The following is a 23,138-nucleotide window of genomic DNA, read 5'->3' as shown; positions in this document are numbered from 1 at the left end:
CATCCTAACGTACCAACTGAGCAGTAAGTTGATGTGATTTCTTGATCGGGTTGGTTTTCCTGGGACATTTTTGGATAACGTTACTTGCGCATGTTTTTCACCCTGTACTTTGAAACATTCTTGAAGCGAAACAGTTCACTGATATTATCTATATTCCATTTTAAGTTGTGAATAAATATGTCATGTTTCATAAAGTATTGAATTTGAGGTATTGGGTTTTGGAAATCGCAAGTAATTTAACATACAAACATTTCCCGTTTTGGCTCAATCTCACCCCCGTGGCTTAATCTCACCCCGGCAGACGGTATATGACTTCTTCAGGGTACAACAGTTCAGTAGCCGCTTTGTATGGATCGACAACGGCGCCGGCCACGTTTTTACGATCGTTAGGGTAGGGAGAATGTAGTAAGGAAGGAGGTGTAACAGTCACTGCTGTCGGAGACCGAGTTTACATCTGCATCTTCACGACTGCGATGGAAAGGAAGTATTAAGTCACCGTGGTAAGTGACTGAGTTGGACAGCGAAGACGAACGATGAGTAGCTTTCTTGTCAGACCCCGCGGGCCTATATGAGCGATGCGCGCGAATGCAATTCAACACCAGAAGCATCCAAATGATAAAATATTTATCTGTTACTATTCCTGAATACCCTCAAAGAATGTTCTCCGGTTGGCACGAATATTGACAAGTATCCGAAGGCAATCTTCAGCTAAACGGCCAGAACGAGTATGTCTCTGCATCTCAGCGACTGTGGTGAAAAGGGAGGTATTTGTATGTCACCACGGTGACACGGTGACAATTAATGGATTCGAGCAATGTTGCACGCGGAGATTCTCTGCATTCGTCGCGCTCGAAACCGCATCTGTCACTCAGAGCATCCAACTATTTGTCTATACCATTCCGACGCGGTTCTTTGGAAGGTATACATCGCGTATTCATAATCACTATATTTATCGACCGAACGAAATCTTCGACTACACGAGTGAGACATTAACAAATATCTGGATATAACTCGCGAAGTCAGTACATTCCGAAAACATTCATATTAGCAAAACTGTCCCTGTCCGAAGACGCGCTTACACCGAAGCATCATGCATGACCGCTCCATTCCCTCCTACTGACGCAGACACTCGGGTACACGACATTTAACGCCGACTATCTCTTAGTTATTGATGCGATTGTTACCTTTTAAGTTGAAAATTGGCAAAGTTTCATGCATCCAAAGCCTTAATAATTGAAAAAATACAGTTATACATATTGGCCAAAATATAGTTTGTTGACAAAATGCCGAACTATCCATAATCCATAATCACTAAGTTGAGCGATGAATTTTACTTCTCAATATCATTTTAACACATAAAACCCTCAAGCAATTACCCTTTGCGCTAAATGGGAATTACTATTACAGCAAAGCTTGAGCGACCCATGACAGTCAGAACACGCTCGTATCTCGTTTGCGATTTCGGATCTTCTGAGGCGTTATAAACCGAGTTGGATCATAGGTCGTGTAATATACGATTCTGCTATAGCACCTGCTATGATTTACGGTACATAGGTTGCTGTCATGACTAAGTATACTGAAAGTTCATTAAGGAATGCGAGGCAGATTGTTGAAGGCATGGTGGATCTCTGCTGTAGAGAGAATTCAGAAAATTTTTCAAAATTAGTAAAAACCCTCCTTGGTAAATGCACAACAACAAAAAGGATTCGTTTCTACCAGTTAAGGTGAGGCGATCACGTACGGTTTCGTGACAGACAACATGTTAGTCGTGCTACTGCGCGCTTAAGAGCTCATCAATTGAGACCATATCGACCGGGATATACTTGGTGGGATATCATACAAGAAAACCTGAATTACTTCGATCACATGTCTTATGATTAGAAATTTACGACCAGAAGGAATTCGATTCTATCGATTGGGGTTTATGTGTATGTTGCGGTTTTATGTTCTCATTAAGATAATAGCTCTAATGCCATTTTAAGCATACGATTCCGATGCCTATCTTCACGAATCATGAGTTGGTTTGAATAGTATTAGATATTGTTACCGGACAATTTCGAATTGCGAAACGGTACCGTGAACGAGACGTTTGGTTTTCGTAAATATTTAATGTTAGATGTTTAATTCTAGTTAGATGTTTAATTCTAGTTAGGTTAAGTAAAGTAATTTGGTTGTTTATCTGGCTCTTTTCTGTTAATTGTTGTTAGTTTATTTTGTTTGCCAAATGAATAATTGTATTTTTGTTTAACATAGCGTAAGTGTACTAACCCGTAAAAATTTCAACCAATAATTAGGCTTCGAAAAATTGCGAAAAAATATTGCATGTACACGTTACCGTTTGAGGAAATGAGGGGGCACTGTCAAAATGTACACCCTGGGAACTTAAAAGAGACCTTCGGCGTCCACCCCGGAACATCCAGACCAGATGTTGGGGCTTATCACGGAGGCTCTAGAGGCTTCGTTAAATACAGCCAAGGGAAGGGACAGCCTCACTCCTCAAACGGTAATAATCTTAAAAAACTAAAAATATTTGTAACGGGAAAACCGCAACGGCAAAAGACGGCAAAAAAGTCCGCACTAAATAGCCCACCCCTTAAATGATCCAGATTACGTACAGCTGAAAGTAAGATCACTTCAACAACTGCACGAAAACTTGGTATCCGGTAGGGAGATAGGAGAGAGTGAGAGAGGACAAGAGAGAGAGGGAGAGAGGACGAGAGCAAGATCGGGAAGATGACAGATCGATAGAGGGAGTCTGAAATTAGCCGTCGAATAGATTAGACGCGGAAAATAAAAGTCAAGCCGGAAAAAGGTGAAAGTACGAAAAAGTGGTGACGAGATTTGGTCAGCCAGCGTCAACGGTCGGGTGTTAGGGCCATCTAAACCCGTGGTCCAGAGCAACCTCAATTCACCGCTAGGCCACGAGGTGCCAGAATCCGTTCCTTGCGCTTACCCCCATAGCGCCGCTCAACACGTGGGCGTTTTGAAGGCGGCCTACTTAGAACCAAGGCATTCAACCCCGTTGCGGTGGATCTTCCATGTGAGCCGCGGGATACCAGTGGCATCCGGTGCAAGCCGTGTGATTCTGCTGAGCAGTCGTCGTCAACTGGAACGCGCGGCATCGAAGGATGTCCCTATCCTCTCCTGCTGCACATCGATCATCAATGGGCCCCAACGCTGTACAGATGAGTACTCAATAAATAGTTTTAGAATGTATTTTCCATTTTTTTTTTATAAAGAGCCAGTAACCCTTCGCTAATCGTCTCTTGATCGTTCCGCTTCGCCAACGGTAAGTCGTCGGGTTGTCTGAGTCCCCCAAAAGTCGGTTGCCGACCCTGAGAAGGCACCACAAAGAGCTAGCCGGGTTGAGTGAGAACTCACTACTTATAATATATTTGTTGGTAAATGTGATAATTATTTAACACCAAACTGACGATGGATCCCGACCCAGTATGTAAAACATCACATCACCAACAATAATGACAGGGCTGATGAAAATCATTTTCGCTGCCGAAATTCTGTGAAAATTACAACCAATCTTCTTCAATTTTCCCCTCCAATGAACGCAGCGCCTCTTCAAACACACTAGAATTTTATCCTTGAAACGAGCTGTCATACTCCGATGAAATCATTCACGCATCGTTCACGGTCACGCAATAAAATCTTCTGAAAATCCAACCAAATGATATTCATCCTCTCTTTGGTAAAGCAAAAATGACGTTATCAACGTGACGCTTGCAGTCGTTATCATAATGAAACGCTGAAATTCCTTCGTCGCGTAATGCTACTGTACAATACACAAACCGAGTTTACACTATTACAGTTCACACAATGAAACTCAGAGTAACACATTTTCAGAAAATTTGAAACAGAGAACATCAAAAGAACACGTTTTCACTGCACCCGACGGATAATAAAAAAACGGAGGAAGAGAAAATCAACATTGCATGAAAATGAAATCTTTCTTTGTGATGGTAGAAAAAGGGTTTACCTACAAACGGTCGAAACACAAATGGCCGAATCATTCGAAAGACCGAAAAATTATTGAAAATTGATGGTAGTTTGAATAAAACTTAAACGTTTTCGCAAGTGATACATTTATCTTACTCAAAAATGATATCACAAACTTAATAATTATCTACCTTTTATGTCATATGATCAAATGTACCGACCTTAAAATGTTAAGTTTTGTCGAAATCATATTCGCTATTGTTTCGTTGCGCTTGGTGTTAAAGTTGCTTGACAAAGTTTTGACTAAAAATGAGTTCAAAATCTGATTTTTGGGATTTTTCTGATTCCGCACTATGGTCGAACTTTAAGCCGGTAATGGAAAAACTGCCGCGGACAACCAACTCTCTGGAAGCGTGGCACAACTGGTGGACCACCATAGTAGATGTACACCACCTTTCGTTAACACGAATTTTTGAGAAACTACGAATAGAGCAAAAGGCTGTTGAGGGAAAAATCCTGTGGATACTCCAGGGAGATGTATCGAGTTCGTCAAGCCTTGACGCGAAACTGCTTTCAAAATGCAGAAACGCACATAAAATGAGTGACAACAGTTTCCTAGACACCATTGTGCTTTTATTAAGCGCAAAGCAAAAGCGCTACTAATGTTCATGATGTTTACTGTTAGTTGTTGTACTATTAGTATTTGTTAGTATATTGTTAGTATATTTATAGAAACCATATTGCAATAATTATAAAACAAAAACAGCATTTCTAAGCGAAAATATTTTTTACTGCAAATACTACTTGCTTTACTACTTTTTCTTCGATAGTACTCTAGTAAAACGTGATATGTTGCGTCAAGTGTATCTTTAAAGCTGAAACAAACAGCGTGTCTGAACTGATCATGTGATTGCGACGGAATATCCATAGGCTAAAGTATAATACTAACATTCAAATGAAAAGAAGGGACATAGATTTTTGTTGTAATCTATCATTTTTCCCATGTTAAGCTATAGGGCAAAACCAGTTTTAATAATGTAATACACAGACCCTGTTCGATTTTGGCACTACGTCCAAGTTTTTGCTGCCAAAAATTTACGATTTTTTTCGTGATTTTTATTTTTAATAGGGGGGGATGTTTTGTGATGAATTAATTCAGAATTTTTATTGTGTGTTCTGCCACAAACGGTGACATATCAACACTATTACATATATTTTAAACTATATTTCATTAAAAGATTGTAATTGCTTCCGCAGTTAAGTGAATATAATTGTAGAAAAATTGTAAACCTACTTGTCAAGAAAAAAAAAGGAATTAAAAATTAAACCTTAATCTAATCTTACACCTATCTTACTGACTATAAAGTGAGCTAATCGTTATAATTGAGGATTGCAACGATTTTTGTCGGAACTTATTGATAATTTGGTTTGACATATTTTCTAATGTTTCCACATTAGTAAGCCTGTGTAGTTCATTCGTGCTAAACCAGCGAAAACGCTTCAATATCATTTTCAGAAGTTTGTTCTGAATCTTTTGAAGCATCTTCTTTCTGGTTGTACAACAACTTGTCCAGATGGGGACTGCATATAACATTGCTGGTCTAAATACTTGTTTGTAAGTTAACAGTTTATTCTTGAGACAAAGTCTAGAATTTCTGTTGATAAGAGGATACAAACATTTTATATAATTATTGCACTTTGTTTGGATTTTCTCAATGTGCTCCTTGAAGGTAAGATTTTTATCATAAATTAGCCCTAAATATTTAACTTGGTCAGACCAATTTAAGATTGCATTGGGTTTGAGAAAAGAAACTCTTGGTTTATGGGGAAAAATAATTCATTGTGTTTGATGCATTAGAAGAAATCTTCCATTTCTGCAAATATGAAGAAAATATACCTAGACTTTTTTGCAGCCTACTGCATATAACACGAAGGCTTTTTCCTTTTACGGAAGTGCTTGTATCGTCACAAAACAGAGATTTCTTACATCCTGGTGGTAAATCAGAAAAATCAGAAGTAAAAATATTATATAAGACTGGGCCCAAGATACTTCCTTGAGGTACACCAGCTCTAACAGGCAATCTATCAGATTTATTATTCAAATAGTTAACCTGAAGAGTGCGGCCAGTCAAGTAACTTTGTATCATTTTTGTGATGTAAAGAGGAAAACGGAAATCGGACATTTTAGCTATCAAACCTTTATGCCAAACACTATCGAATGTTTTTTCTATGTCTAGAAGAGCAGCTCCAGTGGAATAACCTTCAGATTTAATGTTTTTAAAGTTCTTGTTAATAGTTCGTATTTCATTCAAGTTTGTTTCTAGTACCTCTTCAGAAAAAAATTTTTGAGTGGTGATCTGATGGTGATCATACTTTTGTGATACTTCATTTTCAATAGGACTCATTACGTTCAAATTGAAATTATGAACACTCTCGAACTGCTGGGCAAGTTTTTGAGCTATTTGTTCATTTGTAAGAAATATGTGGTCACCATTCTTGAGGACTAGAATGGGCTTTGAAGGTTTCTTAAGAACCTTCGAAAGCTTCCAAAAAGGTTTGGAATATGGTTTTAGTTGTTCAACTTCTCTCATGAAATTTTCATTTCGCAAGAAAGTGAATCTATGTTTGATTTTCGTTTGTAAATCTTTAAAAATAACTTTCAAAGCAGGATCACGAGTTCTTTGATATTGACGTCTCCGTATGTTCTTTAAACGTATAAAATGTTGAAGCTCATTGTCAATGATTGGTGTATTAAAGTTCACTCTAGCCTTTGGAAGTTTCGGGCATCGAGTATTAAACTGCACAAATCATCCAATGCTCCGTCAATGTCAGCACTGTTTTGTAAAGCAATATCACAATTCAAGCTTTTTTTTTATCGATCCCAATTGGCCTTGCGATAATTAAACGCAGACCCAGTGGAATTAAAAATAGTTTCACGGGATATGGAAAAAGTAATAGGAGATTTTTTTTTAAGGTTTAAATTAGTTTATTTGACACGGCTCGATACATTTTCTGTTTTACTGAGCCAAGTACAATTCGTATTAATTCTACGTTAGCAGGGAAAAGAGGGAGGCCTTTTCTTTATTCTCGCGGCCGACTACGAGCTAGTGGGGATTTAAGGTGAGAGGAGGGGAGATACAATTTTGGTTTAAAACTATTTTGGAACTTTGTATTTCAACTGGTAGAGCAATTGTATTCTTGTTTGTTGTGGGTTCAAAATATTTGTGTAAGCATAGATGCGGGCTCTTCGTTTCCGTGTCTTCAGCATAGCATATTTGTATCCTTAATCTGACAAATAGACAAAGAAAATTTTAAATTTTAATGTCAGCGTTTTTCAGAAAGCAGTATAGCTGTGTCATGTACTGGAGATCACCGCTTCCCAGAATGTCTCTAACGGGTACGCTCGGTTGTTTTCCTCGGGCCCGAAGGGAATCTATAAGCTCGGACCTAACACCACAGTATTCGGTACACGACCAAACAACATGCTCGATGTCATGGTAGCCATCGCCACAAACGCAGTGATTACTGTCTACAAGCCCTATACGAAAGAGATGCGTGTTTAACGTGTAGTGATTGGACATAAGTCTGGACATCACGCGAATGAAGTCCCGACCTACATCCAACCCCTTGAACCATGCTTTCGTCGATACCTTAGGAAAAATGGAATGTAGCCACCGTCCCAGTTCATCTGAGTTCCATGATGATTGCCAACTGTTGAGTGTTCTCTGACGCAAAATGCTATAAAATTCATCATAAGCAATTGGTCTTTCATAAATATCGCCATCAATAGCACCCACCTTAGCTAAAGAGTCAGCCTTTTCATTACCCGGAATCGAGCAATGAGAAGGGACCCACGCTAAGGTAACCCGGTAATTTTTATCTGTTAAAGCACTTAAAAACCGTCGTATTTTCCCCAGGAAATACGGGGTGTGCTTCACAGGCTTCATCGATCGCAGAGCCTCAATGGCACTGAGACTATCTGTGAAGATGAAGTAGTGGTCTGTGGGTAGGGTTTCGATGATTCCAAGAGAGTACTGAATAGCAGCAAGTTCTGCGACGTACACGGAAGCAGGAGCATCGAGTTTGTAGGAGGCGGTAAAATTTTCGTGGAAAACACCGAAGCCAGTGGACTCATCTAGATTAGATCCGTCAGTGTAAAACCTTTTATCATAACTAACATGTTTAAACTTATTCGAAAAAATCTTAGGGATCTCTTGGGGTCGCAATTGATCCGGGATACCAGAAATGTCTTGTTTCATGGTGGTGTCGAAGAATATAGCATTATTAGAAGTATCTAAAAGTGCGACATTGGAGGAATCGTATGAAGAAGGATTAATATCTTGAGCCATATAGTCAAAATATAAAGTCATAAGTCTGGATTGAGATTGAAGGTCGACCAACCTCTCGAAATTTTCAATTACTAATGGGTTCATAACTGTGCATCGAATTAGCAACCGGTAAAAGAGATTCCAAAAACGATGTTTCAACGGAAGAATACCCGCTAACACTTCAAGACTCATCGTATGGGTCGACTGCATGCAACCCAAGGCAATACGCAAACAACGATATTGTATTCTCTCTAATTTTATAATGTGCGTGTTCGCGGCGGAGCGAAAGCAGAAACAGCCGTACTCAAGAACTGACAATATCGTTGTTTGGTAAAGCCTTAGAAGGTCTCCTGGGTGGGCTCCCCACCAGGTTCCGGTAATCGTACGAAGAAAATTAATCCTCTGTTGGCATTTTCGTGTCAGATACCTAATATGACAAGCCCAGGTGCATTTAGAGTCGAACCAGACCCCGAGATATTTAGCGACTAAAACCTGAGAGATCGTTTTACCCGATAGTAGGAGCTGCAGCTGAGCTGGGTTATGCTTCCTAGAAAAAACGACCAACTCAGTTTTCTCCGGAGAGAATTCGATACCCAGCTTAAGAGCCCATTCAGACAAATTGTCTAAGGTATCTTGCAATGGTCCTTGCAGATCGCTAGCCTCGCTACCAGTAATGGATACAACGCTATCGTCTGCAAGTTGCCTTAGCGTGCATGAATTTGCAAGACATTCATCGATGTCATTGACGTAAAAATTATATAAGAGAGGACTTAAACATGAGCCCTGGGGAAGGCCCATGTAACTAATTCGGGAAGTTGTCGAATCGCCATGTGAGAAATACATATGCTTTTCTGACAACAAATTGAGCAAAAAGTTATTCAGATTTAGTGAAAGTCCCTGCGAATGAAGTTTCGCGCTTAAAACTTCTACAGAGACAGAGTCAAAAGCCCCCTTAATATCCATGAACGCAGAAGCCATTTGCTCTTTTCGAGCAAAGGCTAGTTGAATTTCAGTAGAAAGCAACGCTAGGCAATCGTTCGTCCCTTTGCCCCGGCGAAAGCCAAATTGAGTATCTGAAAGTAACCCGTTTGTTTCGACCCATTTGTCTAACCGTAAGAGGATCATTTTCTCCATTAATTTCCGGAGGCAAGAGAGCATCGCAATCGGCCTATATGAATTGTGATCAGAGGCAGGTTTCCCGGGTTTCCGAATAGCAATGACTTTTACCTCCCTCCAGTCATGCGGAACAATATTTAGCTCAAGAAACTTGTTGAACAAGTCCAACAAGCGTCTTTTTGCAGAATCGGGTAGATTCTTCAACAGGTTGAATTTTATTCTATCTAACCCTGGAGCCTTATTGTTGCACGACAGGAGAGCCATTGAAAATTCCAACATCGAAAATAGAGGCTCTTCCGTAGTTACTAATAACGCGTCGCGAAAGGTTTTCTGTTCCGGTACAGAGTCCGGACAGACCTTTTTGGCAAAATCGAGTATCCAGCGATCTGAATACTCCTCACTCTCATTCGAAACGTCACGGTTCCGCATGCGCCTGGCGGTATCCCAAAGAATGCTCATCGCTGTTTCCCTCGACAACGCGTTTACGAACCGCCGCCAGTACCCGCGTTTTTTCGCCTTTACTAAGCTCTTCATCTGCCTGCCCAGTGCCTCGTACTTTCGTAGTAGGTTGACAGTGCCGTACTCCCGGTAGTCCTTATACGCCGCGGACCTTCGCGCGTACAGCTCAGAGCACTCTTTGTCCCACCATTTGTTGGGAGGGCGTTGTCTAATCGTTATCCCGGGTATCGGTTTCGTCTGAGCTTGCGTCGCGGCGTCGATTATCAAGCCAGCTAAGAACGCGTATTCTTCCTCCGGAGGGAGTTCCTCGTGAGTCTCGATAGATTGCGCTATAATAGACTCATAACACTTCCAATCAATATTACGTGTAAGGTCGTAGGAAATATTGATTGGGTTCGGGGGAGTTGAACCATTAGCAATTGATATAACGATTGGAAGATGATCACTACCGTGGGGATCGTTGATTACTTTCCACTGGCAATCTAACGCAAGTGATGTCGAGCAGAGGGATAGGTCAAGCACGCTTTCACGTGCTGGAGGATTAGGTACACGGGTCGCTTCCCCAGTATTCAAAAGTGTCATATTGAAGTCGTCGATCAAGTTACAAATTAAAGAAGATCGGTTGTCGTCGTACAGCGACCCCCATAGCGAACAGTGAGAGTTAAAATCTCCCAAAATCAAAAAAGGTGCGGGAAGCAATTCTGCTATATCAAGGAGTTGCTTCTGTTCAATCCGCGCGGATGGGGGAATATATAACGAAACAAGGCAAAGGTCTTTTCCATTCATATTCGTTTGAATGGCAACAACTTCAATATTCGAGATCGAGGGGAGGTCGATTCTGAAAAAAGAATAGCACTTTTTGATCCCTAAAAGTACCCCTCCACCGTGTGAGTCTCGATCTCGACGAATGATGTTAAAATCGTGGAAATTAAGTTGGTCATTTGAATTGAGAAAAGTTTCACAAAGCGCGAACGCATCACAATTGTATGTGTTTATCAAATGTGAAAATAAATCAAATTTGGGGATGATACCTCTGCAGTTCCACTGTAACACAGTGACAAAATTCCTAACCTCTTTCAACGTATTAGTCATCGAAAGATACGATAGCTGAAATGAGGGGCCAAGTTGCTGTGAGTTGCTTCAAAAAGGTTTTCACTGTTGGGAGAAGGGCAAGAAGAATGTTTTGAAGGGGATCTGGTATGTTGAATGTTTTAAATATCCAGTCCACAATATCAGAGAATTTTATAAACCCTGTTTCTTTTATGTCTTCTGATCGAGAAATGGGTGCACGAGGGGTTTTTGGTGCCCCAGGAAGCGGTGGGTACTCCTGGTTTGATTTGAAATTAAAACCGGGGGGTACTTGCTTCGGTTTTTCTTCACCGCTTCCTTTTTGTGTTGTCTTATTGGTCATTCCGCTAGGGGTTATCTTACGACCTTTACGAGAAAGATTAGGAGAGTTGAGCATTCTCCTCTTCCTAGATCCCTCTGGCAAGGCATAGGAACACCCTTCGACGGGATCGTCAGATGTACCCTCATCGGTTGGCAAAAAGGAAAAGATGTTTCCTGTCGAGGGTGGCTCAGCCCTCTTAAGCATTTCTGCAAAAGAGCGCTTTGATCGTTCCTTAAGGGAACGCTTAATTTTTTCCTCGCGCTGTTTGTACGCGGGACATGCCGGAAGGTCATGCCGAGTTCCCTCGCAATAAAGACACTTTTCAGTATCCCCATTGCAAGCGTTCTCAGCATGATTGCCTCCGCACTTGCTACAGCGTGCCTTGTTGCAGCAGTAGGTGGCTGTGTGACCTAACTGCTTACAGTTTTGGCAATGCATGACCCGCGGTACGAACAGGCGTACAGGTAGACGAACCCTGTCCAAGCGGACGTAGTTCGGCAGCGCGGATCCGGCGAATGTTACTCGGAAGGAATCCGAAGGGAGGAATTTCTTCTTCCCTTCTTCGATGGATACTGAATGCAATTGCTTGCAATCCAGTATCTTTACACTTTGCATCAAGGGGTTTTTAAAACAGCCAACTCCATGACGCAAAATGTCATCGACAGTGAGATTCCCCTCGGTAACCACACCGTCGATTTCTACATCCTTGGCAGGGATGTACACGCGATACTCTCTCGTGAAGAGCTCGTAGCCAGCAATTTCGTTTGCTTGCTTCAAGCTACTCACGACAACTCGCAGTTTGTTCGGCCTCACCTTCGTAATCTCGGTTACGGCCGAAAAATGTTTTGCCAGGTCTTTGCCAATTTGAATAATATTCAATGGCTTCTTTATGGGCCGGAAAAAAACGACGTAGGGACCGCCAGCGGCATCTGGGTAAGCTTTTACCCGTACTTCCGGTACTCTTGGTACAGGACTTGGCAAAGGGGAGGGCACAGGGGAAGGTAGGGGTGAGCTGATGGGAGAAATTTCAATTTCTTCCCCGTTTGTTTCCACCTCCAGGAAAAGTTGCACCTGCTGTTCGTCCATTTTGCGGGAGCGTTACGCTCTACCGCACACAAACGATAAATATTCGAATATGGGGGGGGGGGGTTCAAGTAGTTGATGTTAAATTTTAAAAACAATTTTTCAATCTACAATGGATCAAATAAAAAAAAAGACAGTAATACTAATCCTAATAACAATAGTAATAATAATAATAATAATAATTATAGTAATAATATTAATAATAACAATAATAATATCAATAATAATATTAATAATAATATTATAACATAGTAATAATATTGATAATAATAGTAAAAAATCTAAAGGTAATACGTCACCGAACGTCTAAGTCACGACCTCACGGCTGATAGTAGAATTAATCGAGCGTCTCCGCAGAACAAACAATGACGATCCAGCTTCGTGTTGAGACGCAGTGGCCGTGTCCTATACGCGACCTTGTAGATGCCACTTGTAGTTGACTTCCACTCGCTCGATCGTATGATGGTCCGTGCTGCTAGCGGGGTAACCGCGGTGCGGGAGAATTATTCTTGCTGATATATCAGCTGCGTATCGAATCACTGGCGGGGTAGCCTGCCCCTACCAGTGTGCAGATGTTTCTGCCGATATATAACAGGCTATTGTTATCGCGCAGCACAAGAACTAATCGACAAAAAAACACCCGTATGATAACTCGTGTATTGTTTTTTTGCGAACTCAAGCGGAGATAAACAATTTGCGTCTAATCGAGACGAAAGCAAAACAACGAATGAAGTAATAGGAGATGATCAGAATCAAAATCAGCATTAGTTAACAAATCACTGTATGAATGACTTTGATTTGTTAATACCAAATCAATTGTGGATGGATTCCTAACAGAAGAAAAACATGTAGGAGCATTTGGAAATAAAACTGAATAAAATCCAGCCGAGCAATCGTTGAACAATATTTTTTCCATTGGAATTGCTTTGTGCATTATTCCACGATCGATATTTTGCATTAAAATCACCGATGATAAAAAACTTAGATTTATTTCTCGTGAGTTTTTGTAAATCTCCCTTGAAATGATTTTTATGCTCACCAGTGCATTGAAAAGGTAAATACACTCCGGCTTTAAATAAAATACCAATATCTGTTTCGAATTCCATTCCAAATTTTCAATAACCTTCGTTTCACGATGGGGCATAACACTATGTTCTATTCGACGGTGGATAACTATTGCAACTCCACCTCCGGCAAAATTAATTCTATCGAACCTGTGAACTATATAGTTGGGGTTACTTTTTAGTTTATTGTTAGGCTTTAAAAGCGTTGTTAAAAAATTAAAAAAAATCATCTTCTTTCGCTTCATTGCTGAATTTCAATTTCATAACAATATTAGTTGTAAATTTTATACAGCCTCGTACATCGAGTAACAGTTCAACAAAGCGGACATCAGCTGCAGCATGGATTGTTGTAGGTAGTCAATCTTTTCGGGAGTTGGACTACCTAAATCAATACTGGTGACTTTTCAGCACCAAACACGAAGGCTTGTTGCTGTTTGAGTTCGAAATTTTACCTGAAGGGATACTAGCATATGAAATGCCTGGTGGTGCCTGAACAGGATTATTTGTTTTTAATTTGTTGTTTTTTTCTAAATTTGAAATATTACCTACAGACACACTAGCTACAGGAACGGCTGGTGATGCCTGGACAGTATTGAAAGTCTTTTGATTACCCACATTAATATTATTGACAGCATATTGTTTTGAATACCTACGCTGTCTGGAAGAAATAATGTTTGACATAACAGGACAATCAAAGAAATTTGATTTGTGTTTACCTCCACAATTAACACATTTGAAATTATCAGTGGTCTCTTTCACAGGACAGATGTCCTTTGTGTGGGAAGAGTCACCACACATCATGCATTTTGTTGTCATATGGCAGTTACGAGTTCCATGACCATATGCTTGACAATTCCGGCATTACGTGAGATTATGGATGCCTCCATGTCTCTTAAAGTTTTCCCACTGTGTTCGCACGTTGAATAAAACACGTGCTTTTTCTAAAAATTTTAAATTGCTTACATTGATACGATCAAAATGTACCAAGTAATTTTCCTGGTGTATTCCAGTGTTATTAAATTTGTTTGACTTGCGTTTCATCAAAATAACTTGGTTCGGGAAAAAAACAAGTAATTCTGTCAAACATTCTTTAATTTCATTAATAGTTTGGTCATTTGAAAGACCTTTCAAAACAGCATTAAACGGTCTCTCGTTTTTGGCATCATATGTATAAAATTTGTACATCTTTTCAGTCAAATACTGTAATAGATGTTTATGGCCTTCAAAAGATTCGGCCAAAATACGAATTTCGCCTCGGCGGCCAATTTGAAAATTAACTTTCACATCAGAAAGAAATGATGAAAGTTCTTAACGAAAAGCTTTAAAATTTGCAACGATTACCACAATAGGTGGAACTTTAGCTTTCTTCATACCGGCATTTCGCTCAGAATGAGAAGCTTCAAATTCTTGATCCCCTATAGTAGAAAGAAGCGAATACCTATTGCTTTCTGAATCACTCGAAGGAGAGGCCTCATGTTTCCTCGTAGCCGCATCAAAGCTAGCTTTTTTGGTTCGTCCTGGCATTTCAGGACAAAATTTACTTCACTTTCACTTTTCACAAATTTTGTCAACACAAATTTACACATTAATCACTCGTTAAACGTTTAAAACAAATTCAATTCTTTGCGATTCAACAGATACTCTTTAAAAAAGATTACCTGTTGAAAGCGGAAAAATTCCAATATCTCTCGGTAGTCTAAGACAAGCCTCGAGCTGTTGGTAAAATGCGACCGTTCTGCAAGGCAGTTCAAGTCGTACTGTGTTTTTTCATGATTTATTTCACTTTCTATGTTGCCTTTGGCGACTTGGACTTAAGATATTTGATATGACCACCAAAGTAATTGGAGGCATGGTACGCCTCTAAGCACTGCTTTGATCATAGCCATTATATTGCCAAAACATGTTCCGGACATATATCTGGAACCAGTTGACGGTTTCCGGCAATCCTTCTCGTCAACATAAAGGACCATGATAGCTCTTTTGGCGGTTGTCGAACCTTAACTTGTATAAAGAAAGCAAGAAAACTAAAAATTATGAATAGACGAACAATGCTGAAATCTTTTTAAGATTTGGACCACTGCGACCATTGTTTGATCTTTTTTGGCAAACGAAAAAGTTGCAACAGCCATCTGTAATCTGAAACAGTCTTTTTCTCCTGGGCCAGATGATATTCCTGCCGTGCTGCTGAAAAAATGCACTAAAAGCCTAGAATCACCGCTAAATGTGATTTTTAATCTTTCCTTGTTAAGACATCGATTTCTCAGCAATTGGAAAGAATCGATAATGTTTGCGGTATTTAAGAAAGGTGATAAGCGAAATGTTGAAAATTATCGTGGAGTCTCATGTTTGTGTGCCTGCTCCAAAGTTTTCGAAGCCATTATCCATCACGTTTACACGGACCTAAAAGCTGCTTTTAATCGTGTGGATCATGGGCTACTGGAATGGTGTAATAACTAGATTCCTACCTACGTAATCGGAAGATCGCTGTCAAGTTGGGCAAGTCGCAGTCCACTCGGTTTAGTAACAGTTCCGGTGTTCCCCAGGGGAGCATACTTGGACCGCTACTTTTTTCGCTGCTCATCAATGATGCTAAAAAAGTTCTACCACCCACCCGACTGCTGTACGCGGATGATACTACTCAATTCATAGAAACTCTTGAAGAGTGCCATAGGTTTCAATCGCTGATTAACTTATTTAGTGACTAGTGACATCGTAATTATATGTTATTCTCCGAATAGCAAAGGTCACACTAACATTCCTTTCCTCTTCCCACCTGATTGCAAGGACGTGGCCGGCGTCGTTATTGATCCTTCAAAGCATTGAGTCACTAAAACTTGTACAATCAGAATGTTCGGTCACTCCCAACCCCATTCAGATTCACTGTGCAATTTTACTGATTCGGATCAATCACGGAGTGCAACCATTGATATGTGCAGTCAGTCAAGCTAAGCTAGTCACATCGTAGTTACATGTTACTAAGCATTCCTAAGTGTACTGTGATTAGTTTCCAGCGCAAAAAGCAACCTTTGTTGTTCAACTATCGCATTGCTGGCACAAGTTTACAACGTAGCGTAACTGTCACCGATTTGGGTGTTTTGTTGGACGCTCAATTAACATTTAGGCAACATTTCTCGATGATCATCTCTAAAGCTAATCGCCAGCTTGGTCTAATATTTAAAATTGGCCGAGAGTTTACTGACTACGGTAACTTGCGGACTCTTTACTGTTCCTTGGTGCGGTCAATTTTGGAATCTGCGTGCACTGTATGGATCTGCGTGCACTATGATTTATGGATCCAAAAAATTGAACGAGCTCAAAAACTTTTTGTTATAAATATTATATAGAGATCCCGATCATATACCACCTTACGAAAACCTTTGCTTGTTGGTTGAAATCTCACTCCTTGAGCAGCGCTGTAAGGAAATAATTGCCAAAACGACACACAACATTTTGACAAGTTGGTATAATTGTCCGGTTATCCTGACTTTGAAACCAGAATCTATTGCGAACGAATGCACACCGTACGAACTACGGCCTTCATGAATCTGTTCGCCGAATAGCCCTGCTCTTCAATCGACTCAACGATAATTTTATTTTTTAGTAATTTATTGTGTATAATGAATTTTATAAATTGTTTGTTATCTATGTTATTTTACGATTGTACTATGCTTTGTATTATTCTCAAAAGATGCTGGGTTTTTATGCCAGCTTGAAAATTGCCTTCACGGCCTTTTAAGGTGGATCTTCCCAGCCATATACTTTTATATTTCAATTTATTCATTAAGGCTTTAGTCGGATGAATTATTCAATAAATAATAATATGCATAGGCGTAGCCAGGGGGGGTGCCAGGGGGGGGGTTGCCTCCCCCTAAATGTTGACATTGGTGCAGAGTTTTGTTTTCAATAACTCTAATAGCACAAAACGACATCTTTACCCTATAGAAACATCTGTGTAAAGAATCAGCCAGATTAAAAATAATTGATTGAAATGCTTGCGCTATGTTGCGTGTAATTGCACAGGTTTTTCAGTTGATCCACCAAGAATATTGCAGCGGCAAAAGTACCGGGCAAATCCGCCTGCATCAACTAGCTTGGAGTATTGGAACCGAGCTGTGACAATTCTTTACCTTGATTCTCTTGTAACCTCACGTTGTCCTTGCTGCATCCCGCTAACGTAATACGCACGTCGTTGGAAGAGTTCAAGCGCAAAACCGAAAATTTCGTAATTTTTTATGAAGTTGACAATTTTGTTGGAGGGGTGGAAGTTTTGTATTAACATTGCAGCAGCATGAGAGCAGACCGTAAGAACTTGGAAGAGTTGGATCTTTTAGACCTGCTAGCTAAAATCCGTTCTTTCTTCCATGCGACTGAGAAAGCAATTTAAATTGCACTTGCTCTACCATGTGAAACGTGCACGATTGAACGCTCGTTCAGAACATTACGGCGGGTGAAAACCTCGCTGAGGTCAACAATGGTTGAGTGCTCTCTGCTTGCTGAGTGTTCATCAGCAGATGGTCAACAACAATCGTTAAAAGACACATGAACCGCTTCCGGAACGTTTGACGTTTGATGCCCGAAGATTTTATTGAGAATCTTGACTGTGTCTTCAATCTTCACGTCCTTGGGAAGCTTTGCCAGGATGTAGTTGAGATATCGGCTGTGCGAATGGGTGTCCAGCTTCCGGAGAAGTAAACGTACCTTCGTCGCATTATTCAGCTGGCCTGCATCGTTCTCGAAGAGGTTCTGGTAGCGGTTAAACAACAACGTCCGAACGTAACTCCGTTTTCTTCGTCGAAGACAAACTCGATGATGTTCGAAGAGAGGGACTCCAAAATCTGCTCTGGGGTTTGATACTGACGCTGCTGCTGCTGGACCGCTCCGCTGTAAAATTTGGGCCATCTTGTGAATCATATCTTGAATTCCCGGTTGCAGCTGCTGATCAACTCTATCTCCTGCCATGTTCGTGGATTCTTGAGATCCTCGTCGCCAAAATAATATGTCCAAAGGTTTAAATGAACTTAAGAGTTTTGAAGTAGAATACTTCTCTCAGGAAGTTCGGCTACATAGGGATGTGAAATGAAAATCTAAAACCGAAAAAAGTGAAAAATATGTCCAATTTCAAATGCTAATAAATCGGTTAGTATTCGATGGATTTCCTTCGTTTTTGCAGCAATAGATTGGAAAATCTTCTAAGATTCTTCTCCAAATAAGATAATTGTAATTTTATTATTCACACTATTGTACTATTGAAAATAGTCAAGCCTTGTCAAAACGAAAAATTCGACCTCTGATTGGTCGTTATATGCTTGCTTCCCAAGCACGGTCGACAGGATCATATACCTTGCAATTGAAAACATGCTATTTGGCCTATATAAGAGCCTGTTCCAGCCGGAGCCGCTCATAATAGTTCTAGACAGCGACAACAGCAGTCCTTCTTTAGCAGCAGCACATTTGCCTGTGGTTGGTCACCACGTCTCAGGAGCAGCGCGGTTTTTTTCAGCGTGTGTCGCCAGACAGCCATTATTCCCCCGTGTTGGGGCAGCATGAAGATTGCCATCAGGAAATCCAATTTTGGAAATCAAAATGCCTTTTTCAAGGCAAATAAACAAGTCATTGAAAGTTAATAATTTTTGTCAACGCAAGCAAGCATTCTGTGTTCCATCCTAGCAATTTAAATTTGTCGCATCCGTCTAATTTGCTGAATGTGAAATAGCTTCCACAGTGCATGTTGTCCGTGTATCTTAATTTCCCCAATGTTAGGGCAGCTCAAAGGTTGTAATTAGCAACCGATTCTGAACCGCAACATGCTTTTTTCAAGGCAAATAAAAAATAATTGAAGGTTAATAATTTTCTGGCATCAACACAAGCAGACATTCTGTGGGGGATGCAATCAAATTCTGTTGTAGTTGTCTAATTTTTACTTTTACTTTATTTAGTAAACCCCCCCGTTGTAGAGGCAGCACAAAGGCAGCGATCAGCATGACCATCTTTGAATAACAAACTGCCCTGTTAGACCGCATTCACAAAGACAGTTAGTTCGACTATGCAGAGCTAATATGAAGTCGATTCAATCAATCAGCATAAACAGAATTTCGTCGTCTCCCAGCTGCCAAGTTGCAACATGATGCAACACGCAACAGCGAGCAAACGAAATCGCTTGATGTTATAAACCGCAATAAGATGCGGGTTAAACCCGTTGCGTGTGTGAGAGCACCATCGGTGTTTATTCGCTGGATACAAAAATCATATGCGAATTGTGGAATAATTCGTCTAAAGAACATAAGGAAATGGTAAACCTGAACTGAAAGGCGTGGCCTATTACGTAGCACCCTTCGGCTATAAAAGAGTGTTTCTGGGAAAACTAGCTACATTCATCAGTCGGATGGTGAGCTGGATGGACCGTACACAACGTTGACAGCAGTAACAGCAGATATCGGTACTCAGCAGTAACAGACCATAGCAGCGGGTCGCGCCTGTGGCTGCCTTCAAATTAAACAAATCACTTGCCCTGTGGTTGGTCACCACGTCTCAGGCCTCTGCCAGGCTGAACGCCAAGATTTTTGCGGTACATCAGCCGGCACTTCCTCTAATGAAAAAGTAGGATCATTTTGTTTAGAAGAATATTACTGTCGGTAATATTACAGAGATGCGATTGCATCATATCCGATATGGAATTGAACAATTGTTCTTTTGAGGACAAATATAACACTTAATTTGAAGAGTTAATAGCTTTGGGTACCAGTAGCAGTATGGTAACAGCCTCAGCGATAGGTGCAGCCGGTACTTCCCTAAGGCCGATGTAATAAGGAAGTAAATGGAAGCGGCACGGCGAAACAGTTCGGGTGTTCTTAGACGCGCGTCATTTTTCGTACGATAGCGGCGGTATTAGCGGTAGATGCATTTGTCAACACTTACTCCAGTAAAGCCGTGTCTAATTTTCAATGTGAAAACACCTTTCTATTGTGTTGGCCGTGCGCATTAGGCCTCTGCCAGGCTAAACGCGATAAGCGGCGCGAACCGATACGCCGGCCGTAGGTTAATTTACAGCCGTAAGTAGAGTGTATAAAAGTATTCTACTTCAACCTTGCGGTCGTGGCTTTGCACAAAACCCTCCTGTGATTTTTAGTGACGAACATCTATTTATATTCGAGGTTGGACAATGAATAATCAAATTTTCCACTCTGATGTCAAGAACAACTTTTCACTGGGTGCCTTGATGTAACAATCACTAAGGACTAGTATTTATTTCTATTTTTCAAAACACACTAAAATCGCTTTTTACGCGGGGGATACGAGCCGCGTAAAAAAACGCGTAAATTCCGGAATCCGTGTAAAAAAACGCGCAAATTACGAAATCCGCGTAAAAAAACCGCGTAAATTCCGGAATCCGCGTAAAAAAGCCGCGTATAAACAACCGCGTAAAAAGCGACCTTAGTGTACCATTTTTTTACTTCTAAAATTTTGAAGAACTTGCCCCTCCCCCCCCCTCCTATTTGAAATTCTGGCTACGCCCATGATAATATGTAACAGAAACGAAACGTGCCAAAATCGAACGGGGTTTATATATGAAGGAATTATCAAGAAATTTTGTTTTTTTTATGAAATATATAATATATTCCACAAAACTCTTTCTCTCGGTGAAAAATCAGTAGGTACGTTAATCAAGGAGAAAGCGACAAAAAGAAGTAATATTCAAGTCTACGCTGGTAACAACATAATGGACCACCTATGAAACCCTTGTAATCAGGAAGTCATGTACTGCTGAACTTCAACAAACGAATAGAGCCGATGGCAGACGTGCCGGCGGGCAGCCTAGTAGCTTGTCGTCGAGTGACCGAGAAAACGGTGATGTAACATCACGAATTTAAGGTACCGAACACTACACCAACACCAACGGATTTCCAATTGAAAGTGAACGTTGTCCCGTTGGTCTGGGCATACGCAATGAATGCATTTAGTGACGAAATCAATAATCAGCACGATGACACAGTATGACGGAGTAATTCCAGTGATATTTATTGGTAGTACAAATTTATATGTTATACTTCCATATTCTGCAGAATACTCAACATACGGGGCGGGCCGTTGCGCCAAACGGTAACAACCGTAACAGTAACACCTTTTCTCTCAGACAGTAAACACGATGATTCTCCGGTGCGGTGGTATAAAAAATCATTAGGCAAACAAACAGAGGCCAACATGAGAAATATTTTGGTGTTTGACTTTGTTCAAGGATAGTGATTCTCGCTTTCACTCAGTCGTTTCGTCATGTGATTTACACATATGCGAGACGTTCTTTCGTAGGGCAAACGGACAGATATTTATAAAAATATCTTAGGAATAAACACTCAAATCAACAACGCAGTCTTTGATTGATTTGTCAGAGAAAAGGTTCTGTTACTATGTCGGTTACTATGAAATTCGTACATCCCAAACGGATACGCATTTGCTATTGATAAGGAGGCTAATTTTGATTTACGAGGGCACAGTACAACATTTGGTTTTATGTGAATGTTAAAACTTTCCACTGTGTTACAATCGTAAAAAAAGAAACGTAAAAAACGCAAAAAACGCAAACAGATTGGCATGCTAAACGGCTCACTGCTGACGTATTTTAGTTAGACAAATAAATGTTATGGAAGAAACTTCTAGCTTTGCATGATAGTGAATTGATTTCTGCTTTATAATTTTTATCGCCAGGCGCTGCCACACACTGCTGATCCACTATATATTTGAAAATGTCACATTTTGTCGTATTTCGACTGGTATTTAATTGAAACCAATGGATGAGTCAATTCTATGAAATAGCAACCATCGCAAAATATTGTTTCAGTAATGAGACACAAAACGGAATCCAGTATTATTTTTTAACTTTAAATAAAACTTTTGCTTCATTAAAATAAAAAATTGCAATAGAATGGTTGATGAGTAAAAATAACATCCCGAATAGCCATTCAAAAGAGCAGGTAGTGAAATAACTACAACTAAATGTTATCTGAACAAAATTCCCACCTGTATCATAAATTTAGCACACTAATTTTAAGAAAGTCTCCTTTTAAGTCGATTTCAAAAATTGTGGTTTTTCTTGTTTTTACAAAATTTATCTTAAAAAACTACTATCTTAACCTCCACACAAGGTATTGACGGGAATACGTGAAACCTTAGCGGGGATCGGGTAATCAATTCCTGGCGGAAACTTTGGTCGTATGCAGACTGAGAAGGGTGGGGGGGGAGGCTTGCAGAGGGGCGTAAAGTCATTTTACAATTTGCAATTATCTTACCTCTAAATGTTAAGAGGAAGGAAATGAATAATCGGCATAGACCTGGGCGATCAAAAAAAAACTACGACTATGGAAAACTCGGTTACTAGGAGTGGAAGGACTCTGTTCGAACCGGCACGCGCAGATATCCTGGGTAGAGAGTTGCGGAAGATGAATGTGGAGGTTGTAGCTATTATAGGTGCGGTGGTCAAGGTGAATTTAAATTACAGCCTAATCAATGTGTACGTACAGACCAATGATAAACCTGATGACGACAAGAAGTAGTTCTATTATCTCCTTTAAAAGACGTACAGTGAGTGCACAGGACATGGTATGCTTAAGAAAACTATTATCTATGTGAATGAATTCTACACCAGACTCTAAAAAGACCTGAAGATTTGTAAATGCATTCTTTATATTCAAAAAGTTGAGGAATCGGTATATTTTTTCCTGCTGAAACCTGCACCCATCAGACGTTTATAAATAG

Source organism: Wyeomyia smithii, chromosome 3, assembly GCF_029784165.1.
Source record: "Wyeomyia smithii strain HCP4-BCI-WySm-NY-G18 chromosome 3, ASM2978416v1, whole genome shotgun sequence".
NCBI classification, from domain to species: domain Eukaryota; kingdom Metazoa; phylum Arthropoda; class Insecta; order Diptera; family Culicidae; genus Wyeomyia; species Wyeomyia smithii.
Note: the sequence above shows the minus strand (reverse complement) of the source record.